This window comes from Bactrocera latifrons, unplaced genomic scaffold (assembly GCF_001853355.1).
Source record: "Bactrocera latifrons isolate USDA-ARS-PBARC rearing strain unplaced genomic scaffold, ASM185335v1 scaffold_715, whole genome shotgun sequence".
NCBI classification, from domain to species: Eukaryota; Metazoa; Arthropoda; class Insecta; order Diptera; family Tephritidae; genus Bactrocera; species Bactrocera latifrons.
The window spans coordinates 91982-99106 of record NW_017537396.1 but is presented as its reverse complement, the minus strand read 5'-3'; the positions used below and the strand labels follow the sequence as shown (position 1 = coordinate 99106).

Here is a 7125-nt window from a genome sequence, read left to right as displayed (position 1 = left end):
GCATTTTTACGAAATACCGCCATGTGTCCCTATTATTTTTCACTTGACTGTATATACATTTGAAAATTAAAAAGATTTAAAATCTAAATTGAAACGAATTAACCGCACAATTATTATTGGGTCGACTTTAGTACACCTGCGCAGGACTTCGGGAATAAAACCGGCACGGTCGAATACCAGAGGTTCGCCAGGTCAATATTGCAATACTTTAGTTGATGTTAAGTAAATATAATTGAACAATAAATTTAATATAGAGGTATACTTGTAGGGAAAGTTTCAGAAATGAGGTGTTAGTGGAGGAGGTAGTGTTAAGATGGTTAGATATTAAATATATGTATGGATATCGAAGTGGAATGCTCACAACCGTTGACCCCCAAACGATGTTGTATTGAACATAAATATTTTCCATTTTTAATATTATTTTTTTTTTTTTAAAGAAGGTGTGTTAAAATCTTTGTTCTTCAGAAGAACCTCCAAAAATTGTGTCACCAACGTCTGGCGGCCACGCACTTATAAATTATTAATACATAAATATATTGGTATTGGCTTTAAAAATAAATTTTTGTGTTTCAGATATAATCCAGAAGCTAGATGCCACTGACACAAAGGTAGCAAAGCTCATAAGTGGTGTTGATGACCATCTCACACCCATTTAAAAGGCTCGATAAGTCAAAGTAAGGAATGTTGTTTAACATTTACAAAATAAAAGAGAAGCTAATTTTTATATTTTAATTTTTAAGGTGCCAGAAAAGACTGATGTGCAGGCACAAAGTAAACTATTGCACGAATGCCGCGTCATAGCGGCAAAGACGCACCATTCAATTAGCCGCATCACAGGTGACCTGGAGAACGAGCATTATATGGAGCTCACTTCGAAACTGCCCATGCCATCGAAAGAGCACGTGTGCTTCCTGGAAGACAAACTTTCACAAAAGGAAAGCACATATTATTTAAGTATGTACACATTAGTTATAAGTTGTACGTATTACTTTTAAGTTGTAGTCTCTAGTTTTACTTTTTTATACAAATGAGAATTTGCAGAGGTTTGGACGATGACAACAGCTCATGAGTCGACGTTGCAAGTTTTTGAGAGAAAGGTTCTGTACGAAATATACGATGACATTGACATAGTTCAGCAAATTGAAAGACAGCGGCTATGCTGGCTAGGTCATGTTGTATTCGCCACAGTACCCGCCGGGGGAAGCAGAGGAAGAGAAAGACCTCCTCTCCGTTGGAAGGACCAGATGGAGGAGGACCTCACTTTGATTGGAATATCCAATTGGCGCTACGGAGCTAAAAGAAGATACGACTGGCGCCTTGTTGTTAACTCGACTATAATCGCGTAAGCGGTGTCTACGCCAAGTAAGAAGAAGAAGAATTTTCAGAGGTATAATTTTTATACTGAAGTCAACTTAATCTTGTATTATATTTTATTTTAATAACAAATTAACATTTTCTGTCGAATGTACTCCTCAGTCATCCTTCTGATTTCACTGCGTTGCCACTCTTTCATTCTTAGCTCTTCCAGAAGCATAGCACATCATGCTCTCACACTATCCCACACTTGTTTTGACTCAGTCATAAACTACACTATGTTATCAGGTGTCACTTGTTCGATTGTCAGTTTCTGTATATCGGCTCTCTCCTTTTGATACCGTCGGCAGAAAAAGAAGATGTGTAGCGCGTTTTCTCCGCTACTGTCGCAGAAGGAACTATTCGTCCCGTCGTCATGTCTATATTTATAGAGATACCCTCTAAAACACCCGTGTCCCATCAGAAACTGCGTCAGGTAGAAATCTGTTTCTCCATGTTTCCTATTTAACCATGCTTTTATGCTTCTAATTAGCTTGTGGGTCCATTTCCCTGTCGTAGCTGCATCCCACCGTCTTTGCCACTCATTGAGGCTTCTTTGCCGCTCTTCCTTCCTCTTTTCAGCGGTTAGTTGCCTACCCAGTCTTGTAGATCTGTCATATATTCGTTTGAGTTCCATGGCCATTATCTCTGGTGGCATGATGCCTGCTAAAACACCAAACGCTTCGTGGGATACCGTACGAAATGCCCCGTGACCCTTATGGCACTAAGTCGCATTGAAAATTTCGCTTTCTTAGCATATGTCTTTTGCTCTAATGCTGGTCCCCATATGGGCACCGCATACATCAGAATTGATTGGCTCACCTTGGCCAATAGCGCTCGCCTATTTTGGCTTGGTTCACCAATGTTGGCCATTATTCTTGATAGGGCGGCCGTCACACGTGCTGTTTTCTCACATACATTTTCGATGTGCCTCTTGTAGCTAAGTCTATTGTCAATAAGCATTCCTAGGTACTTTAGTGCCTAATTTAATGCCTTCGAGCTTTTTCCTGCTTGTGATCAGGACAGCTTCAGTTTTTTGCCCAGCGAGTTGMAGTTTTGTTGCCGTGAGCCACTCTTTAATCGTTAACGCCGCTTGATTGGAAATATCATTCGCATATCCAATTATCTCTACCTGCTTCGGGAGATGGAGACGCAGTACGCCGTCGTACAACACGTTCCATAACAATGGGCCAAGCACGGAACCTTGTCGAACTCCGCCCGTTACCCTATATGTTTTTATTTCGTCATCAGTATCGTACAGTAACAACCGGTCAGACAAGTAGCTGGATATGATCCTAACCAAGTAAGCAGGGGATTTGTTACGTTCTAGTGCTCTTATAATATGAGGCCAGTATGCCGAATTGAGCGCATTTTTAACGTCAAACGTGACTACTGCACAGTATTTCTTAGTACCATACATCCATCTTTTACCCTCTATTGCCTTGTTAGCTATGTCCGTAAGCTTTTAATCGCATCAGTGGTGGATCTCTGTTTGCGGAAACCATATTGGTTGTCAGACAGACCTTTCTCTCTGATTTTCCGCTCTAGTATCTTGCCGGTCGTATCCAGCATACAGATCGGTCGATATGAGTTGGGCTCTCCTGCTGGTTTATTTGGCTTCTGCAAYAGGACCAGTCTCTGCTTTTTCCAGATTTTCGGAAACACACCTTTTTGTAAGCACCTCGTATACAATTCATCAAAGGGTTCCGCATTGTGCTTGATAGCAATCTTTAAAGCCTCATTTGGGATACCATCCACACCTGGTGCTTTAGCATTGCCAAATCTCTCTGCCGTTTTTATTAACTCCACATCAGTGACTATTGTCCATTCCGTTTCAGCAGGTTCTTGCGCTCGCGGCGTTCGATTTTCTAGAGGTTGTGCGGGAAATAGAGTTTCCACWACGGTTTTCGGTAGCCCCGGGCACGTCGGTGCTAGYCCTTTGCCACGTCTTATCTTAGTCATTACCAGCTTGTAAGCATCACCCCATGGGTTTTCGTCGATTCTTCCGCAGAGTTCTTTAAAGCAGTAGGATTTACTTTTTTGGATTTCTTTTTTGAGAACGCCACGTTTTCTTTAAAGCATTCGCGTAGTTGCGTATGCTCTGCAAGTCCCCGACTCCTTTGACACCTCCTCCTCGCGTTGTGGCATTCCTTCCTTAATGTGTTGATCTGCTCATTCCACCAGTAAMCAGGCTTTCTATGAGCGCCATGTTTTTCCTACTCATGGAAGCGTCGCATGCTTTAATGACGTGCCGCACTAATGTCTCCGCCTGTCGATTTATGTCTTCCTCAAATGTTAGATGAGTTTTGAAAAGTTCAGCGTCCATGGTTTCCATCTTCCATCCTTTTCTCTGTACTTTCTTAGTGGACATATTCCTTCGATTTTGCACCGAGCTTTCGATTTCGAACCTAATAGCATGATGGTCACTGTGTGCATATATGTCGCACAACTGCCTCCTTCTTGTCCGTGCTAGAAAACTAGCMAACCATTCTTCTCGAACGAATTTTGATTTCCGGTATTTAGTAACACCATGTCTAACGACGAGAAGGTCTTTAGCAGAGCATCTCCAAGCCTATTTGTTCAGATGCTACCCCACTCCATCGCCCCATGCATTAAGATCGGCTGCTATCACGTTTCTTGTAGTAGACAGAATTTCTCTGACTAGTTCGTCCAGGATTTTCGCGAAGTCAATCTGCGATATGCTTGGCGGCGTGTAGCAGCCATAAAAATTGATTCCACAGATTTTCGCTCGTGTGTAAAAAGATTTCCCTGATAGTGGTTTGTCCTGAAACATTTCCTCTCCAAATGACCATATGGCAGCTTTGTTTGTGTTCTCAGAGATCCACGTCGCGCCGCTTATATTTTTGTACTGTTCGCAAAGTACAGCTACATCAACCTTCTCCTCGTAAACCGTCTGCTTAAGAAGCTCTTGTGCAGCCTCTCAGTGGTTTGGATTGAGTTACATAACTCTCATTTTTTGATGTTTTTACACGCCTCTTGATAGAGAGGACACTTTTTGCTTCCTATTTGATAGTCAATGCCTTGCTTGCGACTGAGTTGTCGCACTTTGCTTCCTTTCTCAGGGGAACCTCCATTTTGTTAGACCATTCCTTATGGCAAGTTTTATTTTTCTTCGGCGGTGTTCTTCGCTTTGGCTGTATTTCGTCTCGAGGCCTCTTGGGTTTATTCTCTGTGTTGGTTGTCATCACTAAAAAATTCCGTCGTGCTTCCTTATTTGCCATGTGCTCCTCCTGAGCACTTGCCTGCAACTTTGCTATCACACCGAGAAGATCTCTCATGGTGTTGKTGATAGACCGCTGTGGTGGGTGCATTATTTCGATCAACTTCTTAATCGCTTCCCCTAGTTCAGCTTTTGCCAGGGGAGTGGTGTCGCCCAACGCTGGTGGTGATGACATCGCTCTCAAAGGTTTGTCAACACCAAGGTGTTTAATCGGTCACCTACCCTTTCCCGGAAAACACGGACGCACCGGTGCTCGCCCGGTTCAACGTAGGCTACCACTCCTGCGTCCAATGCACACGTCTTGACCAGGGCCCGAAGGGGCCGGTTCCTGATATACACCGCAGTAGACATATCGGCAGAGCATGCTTACATCAGCCTCTCCATCCCGCCAGCAGAGAAATCGCTGTTGACACTTTGAGGGACTCCTAGTGCGCCGCGCTGTGTACCGGTGATTTTTTGATGACAGCCGCACCTAACATGGTGGGCAGACGCTGACCAGGAAGCCGCCTATTATGGGTCCGTCGCGCCTGGATTTTTATTGATCTGTCAGCTTTTATGCCGCACCCTCCACTCCTGCCGCTCGTTTTCGGGGATTGCTTATTCGTTTTAACTTATTTCGCAACTGACCTGCTATTACAGGCCCTTCGGTTATCCGCGCCCTGCCGGCCGACCCCCCCGGTAGCTTAGAGCCCAAATTCTATAGGACAGAACACTCCGTCCGGGCTTCCTGCCGTAGGTATCGGTCAATATGTAAGACACCTTAGCAAAATTATATTGCTGAAAATATGTACAATCCACGAATTATCTGGTTCCTGTATACTACAAGTACATATGTAATTATAATGATTTCCGTTATTCAAGCAGAAATTATGCCGTTTTTGTCATATATTGTGATTTGCCATATCCTAGCTTATTTGATATAGTTGTTTCCGTCTTTCTATCTGATTTGACTTGTTATTCAAAATATGTTRTAATTTATTTACACTCAGTACTTTTTCTCTTCTCTCTCTTTTTACGCTATTTCACTTTAACGCTGTTATTTTTGCAGCGCAGACTCTTACGCCAATTTCTCACTTTAACGCGATTGCTTTTTTTTTCGGTTTTTGCTTGTTTACATATTTTTATGCGTAATAATTTTTGTGTGAGTATATGGGTGTCCAGTTTCGGGGATTTCGTAAAAAGACTAAGTTCCTCATTATTGCATCAGCCGTTGATTTTACATCCTAATTTAAATATCATTTTCCTCCCACCGAATACTACATCAATTATGCAACCGATGGATCAAGACGTTATTGCGACTTTTAAAATGTACTACCTCAAAAAAAATTTCAGTGCATTATGGAAAAACTGGAAGAAAATCCTCAATTGGACTTCACCGATGCTTGGAAAAATTTTTCTATCAAGGATTGCATGTGTAGACGTCAAAACCAATTTCTGAAATAAGGCAGCGCACGTTAAACGCATGCTGGAAATCTCTTTGGMCAGAATGTGTTAAAAGTGATATATCCGTAACAAGCAATTCAACTAATTATTCAGATATCATTGATTTAGCACGTTCCGCGGGAGGAGAAATTCTTGCAGATATTACGAGAGAAGATATTGACGAGATTTTTCCAGACCAAGAGCTCGACGATGACGATTTGATTGAAATATCTACGGAAGTAATCGAATCGGAAAATGGCAGCGACACCGAGATAGATGAGAAACCAATTAAAACAGAGACGAATAAGCAAGGTCTTAAACTTGGAGCAGAATTGGAAAATTATTTTGTAGCAAATGATACTGATGCCGAACGTGCATGAATTTTTCAAAAAGAATTGAGGCTCTGCATGTTAAGTTATAAAGAACTACATCGGAATTTATTGGGACCAAAAAGAAGCATTCAAACAAAATTAACTGAATTTATGGTGCAAACTCAGTCGGGGATGCTAAGTCAATCAGAACATCAATCTATAGTTCTTACTATTGATTCTGATACAAATTCTAGTGATATTAATGCCGGCCATCAAAATAAGTGGTTAAAAATAATTTCCACTACGAATAATGACAGTGATTAAACAGCATTCAACGGTTATTTCAATAAATCTACCTATTTTCTATTTTCTTCTCTTTTATATATGGTTTCTGTTKTGTATTTTTATGAGTGAATAAATCATAAGTCTGAAATTTTAAACGTATTGTATTGTTTTTGAATAATTTATTGCGCGTATATTTTGTTATACGCGATATTTCTTATATTCGGAACTAATTCGTCAGTTAATATTGAAAAACTAACCATTTTTACGGGATACTGAGTGTAAATATATTTGGTTTCACAAACTTAGGGTTAAAGCTGAGTAAAAATGAATTGGTCGAGATGGATCTGAACATCCCTCATACAATGATTTTAAATTCTCTGATTGCCTTCTTCATTTACTCAATATAGAAAATATAGCTTCTTTGATTGAAATTATATCACATACAACTATAAAGCATTTATGAGATGATCACGTTTATTGTAATATATCGCAGACATGAAGCAGCATATATGT

The 7125-nt window shown here is 40.9% G+C and overlaps 1 pseudogene; it reads left to right on the top strand.

Annotated features, from left to right (window-relative positions):
- The first annotated feature begins 740 nt into the window (after positions 1-740).
- On the top strand, positions 741-6651 carry LOC108976034 (annotated as a pseudogene).
- The last annotated feature ends 474 nt before the right edge of the window (positions 6652-7125 follow it).